Source organism: Lepidochelys olivacea (genome assembly GCF_965140295.1).
Source record: "Lepidochelys olivacea isolate rLepOli2 genome assembly, chromosome: 3".
Classification (NCBI taxonomy): domain Eukaryota; kingdom Metazoa; phylum Chordata; order Testudines; family Cheloniidae; genus Lepidochelys; species Lepidochelys olivacea.
The window spans coordinates 106,175,408-106,193,979 of record NC_140413.1 but is presented as its reverse complement, the minus strand read 5'-3'; the positions used below and the strand labels follow the sequence as shown (position 1 = coordinate 106,193,979).

The 18,572-nt window shown below is 46.8% G+C and overlaps 2 long non-coding RNA genes across 2 annotated transcripts in view; one reads left to right on the top strand and one right to left on the bottom strand.

Annotated features, from left to right (window-relative positions):
* Positions 1-18,572, bottom strand: part of LOC311519010 — a 67,168-nt gene that overhangs the window by 19,642 nt on the left and 28,954 nt on the right. The gene's annotated exons all lie outside the window — the stretch shown is intronic.
* LOC311519009 overlaps positions 6,440-18,572 on the top strand; it is a 46,241-nt gene continuing 34,108 nt past the window's right edge. The window contains exons 1-2 of the long non-coding RNA XR_014711177.1: positions 6,440-6,514; positions 8,787-8,876. This is a non-coding gene — a long non-coding RNA (uncharacterized lncRNA). The remainder of the gene's footprint in view (positions 6,515-8,786; positions 8,877-18,572) is intronic.

Here is an 18,572-nt window from a genome sequence, read left to right as displayed (position 1 = left end):
ATAAAATGGGGACAAATTCAATAATATAGGCTTGCCTAGCTCACAGGGTTGTTGCCAGGCTTAATGTTTGTAAAGCACTTTGAAGATGTACAGTTGTTAAATTGTAATCAGTAGTTAGTTATAATTGGTGTCTAATGCTGCCAAACAATCACTGAGACTGTTGTTCTTCATGATACCACCACACCCTTTTTCCAAAGACAACACCCAAGTAGCACCGGGCATTTACCAAAGACACCACCAGCCTCTCCTGGAGAAGAATTCATTAGTTGTTTCTATTCCCTTGTGCCTCAAAATCCCAATCTGTTCACCTCATCAGACATTCAGGTGGCTGGAACATGTAAAGTCAGCCTTTGCTTTAATTTAAAAAAAAAAATCCTCTAATGTTTTACAGAAACTGTGACACCAGAGATACTGAATACAACAAAGAGCAATCTGTATTACTATGCAGGAAGCTTGCCATTTATTTTGCAGCTGGTTCAGAAGAGCAGGTGCATTGCCAGGGAGAAACTGTACATAGAGTCATAGCAGATAAGCTATGCTTTCTTACCTGGGTGACTTTATATTTTTTGCAGGTTAAGTTTAAAGGTCTGAAGATCTGTACATTAAAGTGTTTAAATTAAAGTCTACTGCAACAGGCTTTGCATCAGTCAAACTCCCTTTCCTTCTCTCAGTTGAATATAGAGAGGTCATTGAACTAAGGGAAGAGATATTAATTATTAACATCACTGTAATATCAAACTGTAACTCTCCCCACTTACAGTACAGCTGCGGCTAACTAGTTTTTGGTTGGGAACTTTGCTGCACCACTCTGTATATGTACAGATACATTTGTTTTGGTAACTGAGCAACACAATCTCTCATTGTCATAATAAGAGAGGGTGAGTCATGAGGGTGTTGTTTGGGATCAGCAGTACAGCTCAAAGAAATTTCATTCTCCCATTAAACAACTGGGAAAATTTAGAAAGCCCCAGCACTAAGCTATGAAAGTAGTAATATAATAATGTATGTGCATTTTTAGAAAGGAGGAAGTATTCAAACAGCAAACAATGTACACAATACTGGAGAAATGAGAGCAAGGCTGAGTCTTGAAAGGATTTTTGTGACTAGCCAGAGGTGCAAGATTTAGTCCTTGAACAACACCTATCGAATACATGAATATTATAATTACCTCTGGCACCTTTGTCAAAATTAATCTGGCCTGTATTACACAAAGGCAGATTTGGGGGGCGTAATAGGGGCAAGGCAACAGTCACTTGATGAACAGTTGGCTTTAATGCCTTTTAATGCTGTCCACAGAATTAGCAGTTTTGAAAACTGGAATTAGCTTTGGAGGCAGTAGTAAACACACCCAAGTAAACGATTAATTTTTATCCGGATGCAGAATGTTTTGGTGGTTTAAACCAGATGTAAAGAAAAGTATATTTCCCATAGCTAATATTTATACAGCTCTTCCTATTCTCTATGACTAAAATCTGAAAATGAAGAGTGGCCAGTGCTCTATTATTATTTATATTACTGTAGCACCCCGAGTCCCATTTTGCTAGGCTATGTAAAAACACATAATGAGACAGTCCTGGCCCCAAAATAATTTACAATCTAAGGCCCTGATCCTGCAAAGATCTACATGTTTACTTAATTTCATGCACTGTGTGTAATCACATTAAAGTTAATAGGACTACTGACAGAACATGAAGTAATGTACTACAAATGGGAAAAATCCTGCTTAAATTCTTTCAGTTTCTACTTTTAAGAGACTAAAGAGACTGTTTGAAACTACCGACACATGCTTCCTTAAAAAACATTCTTTGCCCAAGACAGTTATTAGGGAAATTCCAAGCTGGAATTTTGTTACATAAAAATAACTGATTTAAAATTTGAATTCGCCTCTGCCGCAGTGTATCACAAGTTGTAACCTGACCAGTTTAAACAGTAAAAATATAAAAAAATGAAAACAAGATGAAGCAGGTAGAGTGTTGGCACCGAAATCTAGACATCCCCTTTCTAACTAGGAGTTTAATTTTTGACTACAAAGGTTTTTTTACATTAGATATTATCCAATGTGGGTAAAGTGACAAAAACTTGTGAGCTCTGTAGTGGCAGAGCTGGAGTGGGTGATGTCCCTTTTAATATTACTTTTAATTCACATGCAAAACAAATTTTTTTCCATAACACAGCAGGTGAGTTGGAGCCAGGACCACAGGGACTGGTGAAGAAAATTACTCCTGGAACCAGGATTCACTCCCACTACCTTGTGATAAATTAGTGGTGGGGAGGAGGAGAAGCTTTCAAGGCCATTTCCTGAACGCAGTCCAAAGGAGGTCTTTCCCAATAAAAGCATAAACTCAGAACAACTCAGGAAGGTTTGCCTGTATCCAAGGCAAATCCTTGAAATAGAAAGACAGCTTTGCCAACTTGTGTGGTTTAATCGTGAGTCCAATAGCTGGTGTTTTTCTGCAAGCCCCCACATTTGAAGTCATATGATTATGAGAGACTCTCATCTGTCATTTAAAAAAAGTTTCTAGATCTCCCGGTTGCAGAGAAAAACTTGAAAATATGAACACCAGAGGCTCAATAACTGGAAGCCGAATGAAGAGAGCCCAACATTATTGCTAGTTAAAATGCTCATTTTTAATCCAGTCATTATTTTTGTGGCCTGATTCATGGTTTTTGAATGCTTGGGGTTGGCAATACTGGAAAGATCAGTTTTGCCTGGTCAGAATGAACCATGAAAAGGGCTTTTACTTCCACAGTCTCCAGATCCTAGAACTGACTGCGGCAGTCTGCTAGATTCCCCAGGCTACACAACTTTTGGTAGTTTCTTGGGGGATTAGGTAACTCCCACCAGCTTGGCCCAGCCACTTTCTCATCATGGACCCAGTCTCTGGCAAGCCCTGCTTTGAGGGCCATAAGTTGTGGTGTCCTGCTATAATTAGAGGTAAGCCTGGGGTCTGCAAACCATGTCATACCTTCTAAGAAGAATACTAACTACTGTATAAGTTCCAATATATCACCCTCCCACACTATCTGTAATAAATATCCATCTCCAGTTTCAATGCCAAAAAATATTTTTTACAATAGGGAAAATAAAAGCGTATAGCAGGGCATAAAAAAAATCACAATCTTTTCCCAACAATGTATAAATATAGGTTTCAGAATAGCAGCCGTGTTAGTCTGTATCCGTAAAAAGAACAGGAGTACTTGTGGCACCTTAGAGACTAACAAATTTATTAGAGCATAAGCTTTTGTGTAGCCCACGAAAGCTTATGCTCCAATAAATTTGTTAGTCTCTAAGGTGCCATAAGTACTGCTGTTCTTTTTAATGTATAAATCTATATCTGTAGGGGCTCAGAATCTGCTGGCTTCCTCTCTCTTTCCCTGCCCACACTAAACAATAAGCAGAAACCAAAACAGCCACATTATCAGTTTATATTAGTTTTACTAGATTTACATTCAGTATAATATATGGGGTTTTTAAATTATTTAAATGTTGGGAACTGTATTCTCTTTAACAAATAAATTCTCTTTTCAAGCAGTTTAACAGAAGGCAAAATTATTATCCGTTTCTCTTAAAACAATCCCAGCATTAGTTGATTTGCATCTTTGGTGCTGGACACAGCAAAGATGCCAAGGATTGGCTGACCCCTGGAAACTGAACTAACCTTTCACCCAGAGGGGCGGTCCCTCCACCTCAGGGCTGGAGTATAGTCGGTAAGTTACAGTGGCAGGGAAGCTTGCTCTCTCATTTCCCATGCTAGACCCACTTTGTGAATAAAGAAAGGATTTAATCATTTGGCACGGTTCATGTGGAATTAATTCACAAAATAAAACAAGGAGAGGTAACAATGGATCCTAGTGTCTGTCTTATGTTTGATCATTTTACTTGGTGTTGGTCTGTGTCACAACTTCAGCACAGATTCACAGAGTTTAAGGCCAGAATGGATGGCTATGATCCTATAGTCTAGCGTCCTCCAAAATACAGGCCATAAACATAGTATAAGTAGGTTTTTTTTTTTTCCCCTTTTAAATAGTATGTCTGTCTTGACATATTCAGCTCCCTCCCCTCTTTCTCCAGGCCAGTCTCTGACTGCCACTCCATCCTCACTCCCACTGGCTACTTATCTGGGCAGTGAAGGGGGCCAGGAACAGAGACAGGCAGCAGGGAAACTGACTGAAAGCTTGCAGAGCAGACACGTGTCCCCCATTGGCAGTGGGAGGTACTAGAACTTCACAAGACTGCCAGGATGCATGACAGGGCTTGCACATAGGTGTGCGTCAGTGAGATTTGTTTTGTTTGGGAGCCCTGCATCTACTTTTATGGGCAACCCTGCTGCTCCCACTGATGTCATATTGTCAACGATAAAACTCTGGTTGACTAAGTTCAAGGGCAGCAGGATCAAGCCCCTGATTTTCACCCAGTTCCTCAGATTGGTTGACGGGCATGAAGAGGTCCATTAAGTTGCGCACAGTCACATGGGGCCTGATCTTGCCCCATTGAAAATAAATAAGTAGTACAGGGTCAAGCCCACACTGAGTCATTGTCTCAGCTCAGTTTGAAACCTATGATCCTCATAGTTTCCTCTCCTTTGTTCTAACCACTGGGCAGTTCAACCTCCCTTATGATGCAGCATTAGTCCTTTCGTCTATACATTTGATTATGTGTCAGTGTCTTTTCATCCTAAAATTGTCATCTATAAGCACATACATATAAATTGTTTTATTTTTACCAATAAAGCTCACAGTCATACTGCCATCACTAAAGGAGTAGCTAAAACATGATGCTCACTAATTATATGTCACTATTAAGGATAACACATATTCTGAATTCTTAATTAACTAATTAAATACTAGCTGACATCTGTAATTAGAACATACACCATGCATATGTTTGTCATTAAACTGGTATATAAATGAACCTGCTATAAAGGTGAGCTGAGTGATGACAATCAATACTTCTTTCTAAATGCTAAACTCAATTTTTGTGTTTACTTTTTTGGCATAAGTTTGTCGAAAGAAATTACAAGGAATCTTTTATTCATTTTATTGGAAAATTGATTCTCTGAAAATATTGTAACAAATTTAAAAACGACTATATATCATTCCAAGAAATTCCTTGAATCTGAGCCTTCACAAAACGTACATCAATAAACACCAGTTAGTTGCAAGGGCATCTGTTTTAATCTGAAGGTACATGGGAGTTACACATATTAATCCTTGATGGTTCCAGGCAAATCTAACTCTGAGACAGTGCTGTAGAGCCTGGCACTTATTTATCATTAAAATGTCTTCAAGATTATGAGTTTCATTTAAAAAAAGGAAAGGCAGCATGGTTGGGCAGATTTAGCCCAAATGGAAAAGGATAATAGGAGCTCCCAAGTTCTAGCCCTAGCTCTGCCAATGATTTATTGTATGACCTCGGCTAAGTTACTCGACCTCTTTGCATCTCAATTTCTGTTTCTGGAAAATGGGGATTGGAACGCATACCTACATATCCCACTGAGATGTTGCAAGGATTAATTATTTAATGTTTATAAAGCACCCTGAAGATGTGAGCTACTATATACTTGCACAGCATTATTATTATTATAATATGTACATATCAAGTTGCTCAATTAGCAGCCAGTATAAAATCCAATCACTTTGGCCAGGATCCACAAAAGGGACTTAAGTTTTACGAAATTCAGACTAACTTTTAGTCAGCTGGAAGATCACAGGAACAACAACACAGTGATCCACAAAACCTCCACAAAGTCTGAGTTAGATGCCTAGGCTCTCTAAAAAATCAATGTGGAGAGAGAGGCATGTTAGAAGGTGAGCCCCAAAACCAGAACACTAGAGGGCTTCTGGCCTAATCAAATCAATGGCAGATGCTGATGAGAGAGGTGTGTGTGCCAAGCCTTGTCCCTCTCACAGACATAGGTGCCTAAGTCTGTTTTTGATCCAGGAGCCTCCTCCACCTAAATCACATGTAGGGCCTGATCCTGTAGGTGTGCTCAGAGGTTGCCACACAAAACAGCTGGCTTAGGGAGAGGAGGAGGACTTACCTTATAACCTTTAGTCCAGTGGTTAGGTCATTTCCTCAAGATGTGGGAGAACATAAGAGCGGCCATACTGGGTCAGACCAAAGGTCCATCTAGCCCAGTATCCTGTCTTCCGACAGTGGCCAGCGCCAGGTGCCCCAGAGGGAATGAACAGGTAATCATCAAGTGATCCATCCCCTGTTGCCCATTCCCAGCTTCTGGCAAACAGAGGTTAGGAACACCATCCCTGCCCATCCTGGCTAATAGCCATTTGTGGACCTATCCTAGGGTGACCATCCTTCTCGTTTTTAACGGGACAGTCCCGTATTTAAGCCCTATTGCAGGTGTCCCGCCTTTTTTTTTTTTTAAAATGGACACATTGTCCCCTATTTTCTGCTCCCCCTGCTGGCCAGTCAGCGCAGGCTCAGCCTTGTCTTGTTCGTGGCTGGCGAGTGAGTGCGAGCAGGTGGTGGCGAGGCAGGAAGATGGCAGGTCAGGTAGGATGAGAGGCAGCCCCGCATGTGAGGGGCGAGGGGCGTGTGCCACCTCTTGCCATGTGAAAACTTAAACAGGGGTTCTCAGGTGGGGTCTGCACCGATGCAGCGCCTGAGCCCAACCCAGCGCCTGAGCCCCAGCGCCCCCCGTGGGGCTGCAAGCTCAATCCCAGGCACCCTCCACGGGGCTGCAGCCAGAGCCGCGGGGGGAGGGACACTGAAGCCCTGATTCCTAGCGCCCGCCGCGGGGCTGCAGCCGGAGCCGCAGGGCTGAATGCCTGAGCCCTGGCGACCTACGTGAGGCTGAAGGCAGGAGCCACGGGGCTGAATCTTGGATCCCCGGTGCTCTCCATGGGGCAGAGTTGGGGGGCACCGGGAATGTTGCCACCCCCACCTGCAGCGCACGTAAAGGGGTATCCCGCGGGCAGCTCCACCCCCCCTCCCTTTTCTCTCTGCCCTCTGGCCAGTTCGCTGGTGGGAAGCGGGATCCGGGCAGTGCGGGGCAGCTGCTCCTCTGGCTGGTGCCATGGAGCAGGCAGCCATGGTGTTCCCTCCTCTCCTGCTGGCTGCTCCTCAGCTCCCAGCCCCCTTTTCTCACACAGCCGCAGCTGGTAAGAGCCATAGGGGTAGGGCTGGCAGAGCCCTCAGGGACCCGGGATTGCTCCCTGTACCTTGAGCTACCCCCGTCCGCACACAGCCCCTAGCTACCCCCTCCCTGCACCCTGAGCAACCCCCCTCACTTCACCCTGAATTACCCCCTGCCCACACACAGCCCCTAGCTACCTCTCTGTCTGCACAGTCTGCACACAGCCCCTAGCTACCCCCGTCCCTGCACCCTGAGGTACTCCCTGCCCACACACAGCCCCTAGCTACCTCCGTGTCTGCACACAGCCCCTAGCTACCCCCCTCCCTGCACTCTGAGCTACCCCCGGCCCATACACAGCCCCTAGCTACCTCCCTGTCTGCACACAGCCCCTAGCTACCCCCTTCCCTGCACCCGGAGCTATCCCCTGCCCCCAAACAGCCCCTTGCTACCCCCTCACTTCACCCTGAGCTACCCCCTGCCCATATACAACCCCTAGTTACCCCCCTCCCTGCACCCGGAGCTATCCCCTGTCCCGAAACAGCCCTGAGCTACCCCCTCACTTCACCCTGAGCTACCCCCCTCCCTGCACACAGCCCCTAGCGACTCCCCTCTCTGCACCCTGAGCTGCCCCCTGCTCACACATAGCCCCCAGCTACCCCCTTCCCTGCACCCTGGGATGTTTTCAAACTTTTTGAGCTGAAGGCCCCCCCCACTTTGAGTTATAATTTTTGGTTGTGCCTCCCTCCTGTCACAACCCAGACAGGCTGGGTGGCGTTCTGAGGTGAGTCAGGGGGTGCAGGTGGCACTACCTCCGCGGACCCGCCATGTGGAGTTGGTTTGAGCCCTGCTGACCCCTGCCCTCAAAATAGAAGTCATATTACACCTATGCTAGAGGCCACACCCCACAGACACCTAAGACTCCCCTTTCCCTGCTGGGCTCTGGAGTTTTTATAGCATGTTGGTGGGGCTACTGCATGGTGCTGATTGATTGCTGTTGAATATGAGCAATTTTACAAGGTGTTCCATATTCAGTATAGGGAAATATGGTCACCCTAACCTATCCTCCATGAATTAATCTAGTTCTTTTTTGAATTCTGTTATAGTCTTGATCTTCACAACATCCTCTGGCAAAGAGTTCCACAGGTTGACTGTGTGTTTGTGAAGAAATACTTCCTTTTGTTTGTTTTAAACCTGCTGCCTATTAGTGTCATTTGGTGACCCCCAGTTCTCGTGGTATGAGAATGAATAAATAACACTTCCCTGTTTACTTTCTCCACACCAGTCATAATTTTATAGACCTCTGTCATATCCCCCCTTAGTTGTCTCTTTTCCAAGCTGAAAAGTCCCAGTCTTATTAATCTCTCCTCATGTGGAAGCTGTTCCATACTCCTAATAATTGTTGTTGCCCTTTTCTGAACCTTTTCCAATTCCACTATGTCTTTTTTGAGATGGGGAGACCACATCTGCATGTAGTTTTCAAGATGTGGGCATACCATGGATTTATATAGGGGCAATGTATTTTCTGTCTTATTATCTATCCCTTTCTTAATGATTCCCAACATTCTGTTCGCTTTTTTGACTGCCCCTAAACATTGAGTGGATGTTTTCAGAGAACTATCCACAATGACTCCAAGATCTCTCTCTTGAGCGGTAACAGCTAACTTAGACCCCATCATTTTATATGTATAGTTGGGATTATGTTTTCCAAGACCACCCATTCAAGTTCCCCATCTGCCTGTTGAAGAGCAGGGATTTGAACACAGCTCTGCTGCCTCTCAGGTGAGTGCTCTAACCACTGGGATATGGGATATTTTGATGTGGGGCTCCCTCAGTCTTTCCTATTGCTATTGTTCCACTTTAATTAAATATTCATTGGGACAAAGAAATAGCAAGACACTATTTCTCACTAGAAACTCATCTGAGAAATGGGAAACCTCTGTTCAAATTCTCTTTCCCCATCAGCCAGAGCGGGGACTTGCAGTGGTGGTCTCCCACATCACAGGTGAGTATGCTAACCAATGGGCTAAAGGTTACAAGCGAGTGCCGCTTCTCCCAACATTTTTGTGTTGAGTTGGGAAGCCTCTGAGCATGCCTGTTTCAGTCACAAAAGTGCAAAACTGAGTGCAGGTTGAGTTGAACAAATGAAACTTTATTAAACCCTGTGGACTGCTCTGTCCATATGGCTGAATTGCTTCAAGGCTAAGTCCCCACATTCCCTATTCCCCTGGTGTCCGCCTGTCAATAACAACTACTCTAGGGAACATTGGCCCTCTGACTCCAGTTCCACTGATCATGATACAACTCCTGCCAGATCAGGCCCTGCACATGAGTTAGTCAGAGGAGACAGCCAAGCAGGAATTTTGGTGATCACAGTGGCACCTAAAACCATACTGAGACACCTAAGTCTGGTGGATGGTACCTAAGTACCTTGGGAATCTGAGCCTTTGTTTTTTCAGTTATCAAGGAAGGGATGGGATGGAGTCCTCATTCATTAGTGGTTATATCCGTTTCTGCTGTTTGGCCTATATAGTAACCATAACCATTTCTACTATTAACATCTCAGGGAGGCCTTTTAGCTCAAGGGCTAGGGCTTGTATCTTTAGAGCCAGGGGGCTGACAGAGCTCTGTTCTCCATGCTGCTCCATATTGATTAACTGGTAACTATAAATATGTTCCATAAATCTATTCCATCATCTGAGAGAATTTAGTGCCATTCTGGAGTTGAGGATATTATGGTATGCTCGCTATGACAGGGGTGAGGGCAGAATATAAAGTATGCATGTATATAGATGAGATGGGGAATTCATTAAATATCCCTTTACCTCTGTCCTAACACGATCCAATTGAATTAGAAGGTATGGGAAAGCTTCCGGTGGGCTGGGCACTGCAAGATGTTGAGCACTCTCAGCACCCATTAACATCAGTGCAAAGTTGGGTCACTCAGGGCTAGCGTCACAAAGGGGGCATTGATGTTGCAATGCTCAGCATTGCAGCCTCTAGCTTTTAGGTACCCTGCTGCCTAGTGGAATTCACAGCTCTGAATTAGGCCCCAAACAGGAGGTAGGAGCCCAAAAAAGGATTCATAGAAGGCAGTTACTTCGACCAGGGAGTAACCTAAACTAGTCAGTAGGAAATGCTAAGGAGAATGGAAAGCCTAAGCACCGCCCTTCACTGATAGTTGCCTATCTTCGCTTGGGATTCTCAGCTGTGAACCCTTTCCAGGAGTTAGTTGCCTAAGCCATCCCTCTCTCACATGAAAACAGGAAGGAAGTGTGGTGCCTACAATAAGCCCTTGGCTAGTGCCTTTACCCTCAGTGCCTACCCTTGATGTAGGCAAGGCCACTGATTTAAAGGTCCCGGGGATCCTGGCCCCCACTACCACACCAGCGGCTGGAGCCCTAGGCCCTTGAAATCTCCACCAGAGCCCTGGGGCTCCTGGCCGCTGCCACTACCCCCGGGGATCCGGTGGCAATTTAAAGGGCCTGAGGCTCCTGGCTGCCGCTGCTGCTACTGCACCAGCAACTGGAGCCCTGGACCCTTTAATTTGCTGCTGGAGCCCTGAGGTAGCGGTAGCGGCGGCCGGGAGCCCTGGGACTCTGGTGGCGATTTAAAGAGCCTGGGACTCTGGCCCTTTAAATCACAGCCAGAGCCCCGGGATGGCGCTAGTGGCAGTGGCAGCTGGGAGCCCTGTGCCCTTTAAATCGCCACCGTAGGCCCGGCAGCACGGGCTGGGCAGTGCTGAAGGGCTGGCTGGGAGAGTCTGGCCCCAGCCCTGCCCCTTCCACCCGAGGCCCCACGCCTTCTGGTTGAGCCCCCCCTCCCCCTTGCTCAGGGCCCTGGCCGCACTGATTACTGGTAAGTCCCTTAAGTTACTGTCACCCCTGGCTTTAAGATAAAAGGTACGATTTTAGGGTGGGATTTTCAGGTGGGGCCCAGCTCTCAATGGGAAGTGGGTGCCTACTTCCCTTAGTCTTCTTTGAAAAACCCAACTTTAATTTAGATATATGTGAAACTCTGCATTCAGGATCATCTCCAACAACATATCATTTATCCTAAGCAACTGCTTTAAGATATGCTGGAAGCTTCCAGTATAAATATTCAGTTTTATGCCTCTATTAAGGAGCAATTTTTCCAGGACCCATGAGCGACAGCATAAGTCAGGCTCCATTGTCTTTTAGAGTTCTTTATAATTTTATGGAGGATCTGGAAGAATTTACAGTATAAGGAGGTTAGGGTGAAGGAGCAGATGCTAAAAATGGCTGAGATTCCATATTCGCTGCAAGATCGATTTATATATAAGTGGGAATGAGATTTAAATGAGGTCACTCCTTTCCCATGGTAAGGAAGGGACAAGAAAGCATGTTGTGCCAATGGCCTCATCTTCATGCTTTCCCACGCACTAAACTATTACATAGGTTCCTTATGCCTCCTATGCCCTTATTTAGAACTGAGTTACAAGTCCTGTTACCTAACTCTGAGATTTATTTGTGAAATTCCTGGGGTTGAAGGGCAGATACAACCCAAAGGTCTGAGAGATGTAAACAGCTGTACTATAAATAGTATGTCAAAAATGGGCCTGAACCTACTCACACTAAAGCCAATGGCAAAACTTCCATTGACTTTAGTTGGCATCAGACTGCGTGCATATCTTTAGTTAGCAAATGAACATCTAAACTGAAAAAGTGTGTGTGTGGGGGGGGAAATATATCCCCTGATTAGATGTAATTTATTATTATTTTTATTGCAGTAGCATTTAGCCCACTCGTGGACCAGGACCATGCTATTCTAGATACTGAACGAATACAGCACAAAAAGGCAGCGGCTACCCCAAAGGGTTTACAGTCTAAGCATTAGACAATAGGTGGATAGAGACAAAGAGATGAGGGAGCACAAGGAAACAATGGGACCTTATTGATAGATTATTAAATATTTAGAGTCACAGAACAAATAGTTTGTATAGATACCTGCTTTACATCTAAAGTATGCATGTGTTCATTCATAACTTCCCTGGGAAGAGGCCTGTCCTTTCCCATGATAAATCTCTACAGCCTGACATAAGTAACTGGAAAAGTAAAAAAAATCTGATTGGGTTATCTGGCTTCTTTGTGTCAGGATCAGAAAAAAAATGGAGCAGGTGTTCAGGTAGGTAAGATTGCACATTGATTCCGAAGTTGTATGTCCAGTATTTGCCGGTGAGTGCTAAGCACCTGCAGTATTTTCCATGGGTGCTCCCAGGCTGGAGCAGCCAAGGAGTCTGCACATATGCAAGTGTGAGTCAAGCCAGGACCGTGGATCTGAGCCCTATTGCTCTGCAGTGTAGACACAGTCCAGCTTGACTCAGGTCCCTGGAGTCATCCGGAAATGACATATCCCACAATTCCATGAGACAACTTCCTTAGTCTTCTCAATTCCAACAATCTGTAATCCACTCTATTGAAAATGGAAACCCCCCTCCCCTCCTTGGCGAACAGCAGTGGCTCCGGTCAGCGTTAACCCACTCTCTTCTCATCACTGATCTGCAAGCATACTATCAGAGAGACTCTTGGGTTTGCAATGGAAACTGCAACTGATTCAGCTGATCAAAGCCTTTTGCAGAGCAAGCTGCTTCTTGGTCATGGGAGCACAGCCAGATTTTGATGAATCTCTGGTGCAAGTCCAGTAAAACTGTGGACTTCAGCAAAAGCACCAGGAATGACTGTGTGTACCAGCAGATAGCTAAAAAGCAGGTAGCTCTGAAATTTTCCAGGCAGATGATCAGTGCAGGGAGCATATTTAGAGGTAGAGCCCTGCAAATCTGTGGATATCTGTGGTCCATATTTGCAGATAGTGTAGCGGATGCAGATACAACTGCGCAGGGCTCTATGGATCTGAAGGGGAGACAGAGACGCATTTGACGGGGCCGACCCAAGCTGAGTCGTGCCTGCCCAAGTCCCAAACAACTTTGGAGGCGCTTTGCCTCTTCCCGGTTCGCCTGCTGGGCAGCTAAGAAGCACAGCCCGGTCCCCAGCCCCATTCGTGGCGGCGGTGGGCGCTTCCTTCCCCGCTGGGGCTATGAAGCCAGGAAATGCATACAGGAAAAAGGAAATCTGATTTCTGACAGAGCCCGGAGCACTTTATATAGGCATACAAAGTCTGCCACCCGGACTGGGAGTGGCGAGAAGGGAGAGTGAGAGAGGAAGCGAGAGAAAGGGGGGAAGGGAGAGAGTCGGTGCCTGATGGGGGATGGAGAGACTGTGAAGTGCCAAGGAGCCGGGCTGCCTGGCTGATGGCTCAGGGAGTGGAGGGATGAAAGTCAGTGAGCCAGGAGAAAAGCAGGAAGCACGAGCGGGTGAAAAGACCTAGGAGCCCATCCCCATCCTCTCAGGCTGGGTCCCTGGAGGGAGAGCAGGCCCACACGTGCTGTGGGAGGGGGCTCCAAGTGGGGCGGCCTGGGGGCCTCCTGGGCCCTGTCCTGCCCCCCTGTCCTCCGGGGCAGTAGGCTCTGTACCTGACAGATACATGTTGAGTAGCAGCGGCTGGGCTCCAGCACCATGTCTCATGGCAGTGCCTATCCTGTGGCGTCCAGCTTGGGCAGCAAAGGGGGTGCAGTGTGCTGGGAGCCAGCAGCCAGTGGCTGGGTGGCAGATCAGAATTGGGGCCATCCAGCGGTATGGCCCCCCTCTCCACACCGCCCTTTCTCCTCGAGACCCCCACCCCTGTGCTGCTCCTTAGCCCCAGTCCCTGCCCTCACGCTGACTCTTCCCTGCAAGACCCCGACTGCCTCCACTCAATCTCTGCTCCCTTCCCCCCTCCAGACGGCTCGCTGCTGCAGGTATGGATGTGGACAGAGGTAAAAAATGGCTAGCAGATCATGGGTTGGATCACGGTTTAATCCTGGCAGATGCAGATCCACATTTTTGTATCTGCACAGGGCTCTATTTAGAGGCTGAAGAGTGAGTACTGGAAGATCAGGGACAAGTGCATAACTGGGTGCATGACTGGTTGGAAAATTGTTCTCAGAGAGTAGTTATCAGTGGTTCACAGTCATGTTGGAAGGGCATAACGAGTGGGGTCCTGCAGGGATCAGTTCTGGGTCCAGTTCTGTTCAATATCTTCATCAATTATTTAGATAATGGCGTAGAGAGTACACTTATAAAGTTTGTGGACGACACCCAGCTGGGAGGGGTTGCAAGTGCTTTGGAAAATAGGATTAAAATGCAAAATGATCTGGACAAACTGGAGAAATGGTCTAAGTAAATAGGATGAAATTCAATAAGGACAAATGCAAAGTACTCCACTTACGAAGGAACAATCAGTTGCACACATATAAAATGACTGCCTAGGAAGGAGTACTGCGGAAAGGAATCTGGGGGTCATAGTGGTCACAAGCTAAATATGAATCAACAGTGTAACGCTGTTGCGAAAAAAGCAGACATCATTCTGGGATGTATTAGCAGGAGTGTTGCAAGCAAGACACAAGAATTAATTCTTCTGTTCTACTCTGTGCTGATTAGGCCTCAACTGGAGTATTGTGTCCAGTTCTGGGCACCACATCTCAGGAAAGACATGGACAAATTGGAGAGAGTCCAGAGAAGAGCAACAAAAATGAATAAAGGTCTAGAAAACCTGACCTATGAGGGAAGATTGAAAAAATTGGGTTTATTTAGTCTGGAGAAGAGAAGACTGAGGAGGGACTTGTTAAGTTTTCAAGTACATAAAAGGTTGTTACAAGGAGAAGGGAGAAGAATTGTTCTTAATCTCTGAGGATAGGACAAGAAGCAATAGGCTTAAACTGCAGCAAGGGAGGTTTAGGTTGGACAATAGGAAAAAACTTCCTAACTGTCAGGTGGTTAAGCACTGGAATAAATTGCCTAGGGAGGTTGTAGAATCTCCATCATTGGAGATTTTTAAGAGCAGGTTGGACAAACACCTGTCTGGAATGGTCTAGATAATAATTAGTCCTGTCATGAGTGCAGGGGACTGGACTAGATAACCTCTTGAGATCCCTTCCAGTCCTATGTGTAGTGGGGCAACTGCCCCACTCCAGTAGGCAAGGGTTAAAAGCATCCCTGGAGAGGGCTGTGACTGGGAAAAGCAGCCAAGCTTTGCTGACTGGGGAAGCAGCCACAGCTGGGTCCAGCCCCATCAGGGCTTAGCTGGCCCTGATAAGTGGGCTGTGGGCCAGGAGCGTCTCACTCTAGCTCTGGAGCAGGAAGCGCTAGCTGCCTAAAAGGAAGGTACCTGAACTGGAGCAATGCTGGGGAATAGGACAAGGGACCTGGGGAGCTCCAGCCTGGTAAAACCCCAGGCTGTAGGTCTTGGTGAAGGCCTACAGAGGTACTGGGGCTGCAGAGATACAACCTGGGGATAGGCAAAGGCAGCAGGTCCTAACCCCTTGCCAATAATGAGTGGCCATTACAGACTGCAGTCTACTCCAGTGAGTGGGGGCTAGATGACTACTGGCAGTAACCACTGGCAAGGTGGGTGAGAGGGTTGGGGGTTCACCTGGGAGGGGAGACCCAGAGTGAGGGGGTACTGCTGGGGCAGAACCCTGAGGTAAAGGGCACTGGGGTCCGGGAGGGACATGGGTCCAGCAGCAGAGGGAGCTCCATATGCTGGAGAGCTAATTCCCAGGATGACCAGCAGGAGGTGCTGTGCCAGTGAGTCGTCGCTTCACTACACTATGATTCTATCATTCTATGTTAAAGAATCCCGGCCTTGAGCATCTACATTGTATTTTAACCCCTCTGTGCTCGAACCTAGTGCTCTGCCATCCACACTGAAGTGCTCAGACTTGAGTCAAAGTAACATATCCCAGTGTGTCCCCCGCCCTGCCCCCCGAAATGTGGCTGTTCTGGCCCTAGAACTGTGTTGCACTGTGGGAAAACTTTACTGCCCATCCTGCACATTACAGGAAGTTTGAACATCCCACCAACGCAGCCTGCCGAGCAGTCATTTTTGGTCTGTGGGCTCCTGGCTACCCCAGCCAGCCAGAGGATGTGCCTTTTGACAGACTTCTCTTGCTTGACCGTTTGTTCCTGTGTCAGGAAACTGGCAGAGGATCTGTGAGGTGCTGGTGGACATTTTGGCAGCATTTTCTGTCCCACCAAAGGTACCTGAGGGAGCTGCAGGAGGAGGCAGAGAAGGGGATACCCTGGCATCACAGACTCTCATGGACAGATGTGGCCCAGTATAATTGCTATTGCCACTGATCCCCCCCCTATGTAGATCAGTGTTTCTGGTGCTGGGCCACAAGCACAGACTGGTGGGATCACATTATCATGCAGACCTGGGATGACCAGCAGAAGGACCAGAACTTTTGCACGAAGAAATTTACATTTCCAGAGCTCTGTGAGCAGTGTGCACCCAACTTCCAGCATAAAGAGACACATTCGAGTTCTCCTTTGCCAGTCCAGAAGGAGATTGCTATAACTGTCTAGAAGCTGGCTACCCCAGACTGCTACTGTTGCCAACCAGTTTGGGGTTGGAAAGTTGACTGTGGGTACAGTGGTGGCAGAGGTTTCAAAGGCAATCAGGTGTGTGGTTTACCAGGCATGGAAGATACTCTGGACATAATTGCTGGCTTTGAGAGAATGGGGTTTCATGCCTGTGCTGGGGCTACTGATGGGACTCATGCCTATAGTTTGCCCTCTTCAAGGAGCACATGAGTACATCAACCTCAAAGGGGTCTGTGCCATTGTTATGCAGGTGCCAGTGGACCACGGAGGCAGATTTATGAATGTTAGTATGGGCTGTACAGGAAAAGGTCAAAAAGCCAGAGTTTTTTACCACTCATGAGTTTACATTCATGGACAGCCCGGGACACTATTCCCACCAAATGACATTGATTACCTCTAACTGAGATGGACAAGATTTGGAAATAGAATACTGTTTCCTGAACACACACACTCAGTTCACTGCTTACAGGAGGCTCCACTGACCCAGGAGAAGTGATTACAGAGTAGCAAACTTCTTATTTCTGAAAGGAAAACAAGGCAGCAAACATCTGTGACTTAACAGTTAAAATAGCCTTTACAGCTGTTTACGAATGTTTGAAATTCTAAGTTGCCATTTTGAACTCCACATGGGGGAGGGGGAGAGACACCTAGGCTCTGTGATACAACTCGCCATTAGTGGCCCCCAGGACTTATCGTTTTTGTTTTGCTTCTTATAGCAGAAATCCCTCCCATTACTGTAATAATAAACCTGCCCCAGCCCAAAGCCCCCACCACCACAGCTGCTGGTCCCCACCCCCAGCTAGTGCCCCCAGCCTGTCCCCCCTCTGCCTCCCCCCACAATGCTGGAGCAGGCGGCACGGCCGCAGCCCCCTCCTAGGCCTGGAGAGGTTGGGTGGTGCAGCCTGAGCTGGGGGTACCCCACAGGGAGACTGAAGAGGCTATGTTGAGTGGAAACAGGAGTATGGGGGGGGCATGCCTTGCTGTTTGGAGAGGCACAGCCTCCCCCAAACTGTGGTACCTGCCGCCTATGCTGTTGACCCTGATCCACAGCCTGCTGTGGGACCGGGTTCATTAAGTCACCTCATGCCCTTGGCTGGAAGCCTGCTGATGGCTCCCATCAGTCCCCATGCTGCATTCAGGGGCCAGCAGGACATCATCCCTGCTAATCAGGTTGTCATGAAGCAGGGTTGGCTCCATGCTGGGCGCACTGTCCAGGACCTTGTCAAAGTTATCATAAAATGGGCATGTCATTGGTGAGTTGCCTAAGGTGCAGTACTTAGAATCATAGAACTGGAAGGGACCTCAAGAGGTCATCTGCCTTGAATGCAGGGGACTGGACTAGGACTAAGTATTATCTCTAGACCATCCCTAACAGGTGTTTGTCGAACTTGCTCTTAAAAATCCCCAATGATGGAGATTCCACAGCCTCCCTAGGCAATTTATTCCAGTGCTTAACCACCCTGACAGTTACGAAGTTTTTCCTAATGTCTAACCTAAACCACCATGCTGCAATTTAAGCCCATTGCTTCTTGTCCTATCCTCAGAGGTTAAGAACAACAATTTTTCTCCCTCCTCCTTGTAACAACCCTTTATGTGCTTTAAAACGGTTATCATGTCCCCTCTCAGTCTCTTCTCCAGACTAAACAAACCCAATTTTTCCAATCTTCCCTCATAGGTCATGTTTTCTAGACCTTTCATGATTTTTGTTGCTCTTCTCTGGATTTTCTCCAATTTGTCCCCATATTTCCTGAAATGTGGCGCCCAGAACTGGACACAATACTTCAGTTGAGGCCTAATCAGCTTGGAGTAGAGTGGAAGAATTACTTCTTGTGACTTGCTTACAATACTCGTGCTAATACATCCCAGAATGATGTTTGCTTTTTTTTGCATTACACCGTTGATTCATATTTTGCTTGTGATCCACAAAGAGGAGACAAATTGTGACAAAGAGGAGGCCAGGAACAGAGTGAAGGGGTGGAAAAGCAGGTGATTATGGAGGTCATAGAAATAAGTGCATGAGGTGAATCTATGGAGAACG